General features: G+C 39.5%; 1 long non-coding RNA gene across 1 annotated transcript in view; it reads left to right on the plus strand.

The window, feature by feature from the left end:
- The first annotated feature begins 882 nt into the window (after positions 1 to 882).
- The window catches only part of LOC118767294, a 13,943-nt gene continuing 12,325 nt past the window's right edge, over positions 883 to 2,500 (plus strand). The window contains exon 1 of the long non-coding RNA XR_005003200.1: positions 883 to 892. This is a non-coding gene — a long non-coding RNA (uncharacterized LOC118767294). The remainder of the gene's footprint in view (positions 893 to 2,500) is intronic.

Genomic DNA, 2,500 nt, shown 5'->3' on the forward strand with positions numbered 1-2,500 from the left:
GATGATGAGGATGATGATAGCTGATGATGATGATGATGATGGCTGATGATGATGGCAACAGTGATGGTGATAATGATCATGGACTGCAACTAGTACATTCCTTTAGATATTTATTGCTAACTAAAATATTTCCACCTGTGCACCTTATTGATTAGTCTTCTTCATCAGATAAACACATTTCTTAAACAAAGAAGCCTCTAGATGGTCACTCAACTGGCTTGAAATAACAACCAAATCTACCTCAAATCACAGTCTACCTTCTGAAGGAAAAAAAAATAAATAATGGAAGTAGGGGGTGGTGAAATGAATTGAATTTACCATTGATTATTTATGTGTTCCACTTGCTTCACTGTGGCCATATTGGGGCAAAATTCTTGAAAGATTTTAGTCAACCCCAGTACTTGTTTTTAAAGCCTGGTACCAATTCTGTTGGGTCTCTTTTGACAAATTTCTTAAGTTACAGGAATGTAAGCGAACCAACAGCAGTTATCAAGCAGTGGGTTGGGGACAAACACAACTCAAACTTAAAGACACACACACACACACAACAAGCTTCTTTCAGTTTCCATCTACCAAACCCATTCACATGGCTTTGGTAGGCCTAGGATTGTGGTGGAAAACACTAGCCCAAAGTGCTGCACTTGTAGGACTGAACTCAAAACCACATGGTTAGGAACCAACTACACAACCACGCCTAAACATATCTTTTGTCATCAGTAGGATTACTTAATTTATTCAAGTTTCTTTCCCAAATGCCTCAACCACAACATTCCATCACATTCACAAGGCCACCCACTTTTCTCTCATTGATATTCTTAATGTGTCGTATGTAATTAAAAAAGCATTGTTTTGCATCAACAATTTTTTTTAATTACCAAAGATTGTGCTCTTGGTTTCATATCTCTTCATGCTACCCACTCTAGTGTTTCCATTTAACTGTAGTTAGGTCAAACATTACTACTGCATATTTTTTTCCTTTTCTTTTTTACAAATATTGTCACATCATTAAAAGCTGCCTTTGAATTCACTTGTACTGTATTCTTGATAATAATGTCAATTCCTCACCAGGTTCTTCATTTATTTATATATTTATTTACTACCCACAAGGGGCTAAACATAGAGAGGACAAACAAGGACAGACAAACGGATTAAGTCGATTATATCGACCCCAGTGTGTAACTGGTACTTAATCTATCGACCCTGAAAGGATGAAAGGCAAAGTCGACCTCGGCGGAATTTGAACTCAGAACATAACGGCAGACAAAATACGGCTACGTATTTCGTCTGGCGTGCTAACGTTTCTTCATTTAATTATAGTCAGATCTAATATTACTGCTTAACGAAGACTGTGTTTTCGGATTCACATGTACCACATTCCTATCAATAATATATTTTATCCTATTTTCTGGCATAGGAGTTGAATTACACCCCATGATGACTTTGCAGAACCAAAAGTTCCATGTGGAATTTAGCAGGATTTTGGAAAGATAGTGATGCAGTTTCAATGTTTACGTAGCGTGTTTATACTATATATTAAGTTAACTTGTATGCTTGGAAATATGATTTCTTTCCAGAGTTTTCATCTAAATATTGATTGGTTTTAAAATCATCAATTAGGTAATTTCTAAATCTTGCCAAAGTCAACTTTGCCTTCATCCTATCATCATCATCATCATCGTTTAACGTCCGCTTTCCATGCTAGCATGGGTTGGACGATTTTGACTGAGGTCTGGTGAACCAGATGGCTGCACCAGACTCCAATCTTGATCTGGCAGAGTTTCTACAGCTGGATGCCCTTCCTAACGCCAACCACTCCGTGAGTGTAGTGGGTGCTTTTACGTGCCACTGGCACAGGGGCCAGTCAGGTGGTATTGGCAATGGACATGCTCAAATGGTGCTTTTTATGTGCCACAAGCACAGGAGCCAGTCCAGCGGCACTGGCAACGACCTCGCTCGAATGTTTTTTCATGTGCCACCAGCACAAGTGCTAGTACGGTAATGCAGGTAATGATCACACTCGGTGTTTTTAACGTGCCATCAGCACGGAGGCCAGCTTGTTGCTCTGGCAACGATCCCACTCGCATGGTACTCTTAGCGCTCCACTAGCAGGGTAGCAATTTGGGGGAAGGGGTTGAGTTGATTACATCGATCCCAGTGTTCAACTGGTACTTATTTTATTGATCCCAAAAGAATGAGTCAAGCACAAGGGTTTATACAATTGACTAGCCACCCCACCCTGTACTCCCCTGTCAATATCAGAAACAATTAATAGCAATGTTACAAAAGTGGTGGATTGACTGAATGACAAGAGAATTGGGTAGGGTGTATAGCAGTATTTCTTTGTATCTTGAGTTCAAATCTTACCAAGATCAACTTTGCTTTTCATCCTTTCGGGGTTAATATCATTCATGTACTGGAGACGTGACTGTGTGATTGTGAAGCTCAATTATCAAACATGTAGATTTGGGGTTGGACTTACAGCAAAACCTTGAGCAAGTAT

The sequence above is a fragment of the Octopus sinensis genome, linkage group LG20, assembly GCF_006345805.1.
Source record: "Octopus sinensis linkage group LG20, ASM634580v1, whole genome shotgun sequence".
In the NCBI taxonomy this organism is placed as follows: domain Eukaryota; kingdom Metazoa; phylum Mollusca; class Cephalopoda; order Octopoda; family Octopodidae; genus Octopus; species Octopus sinensis.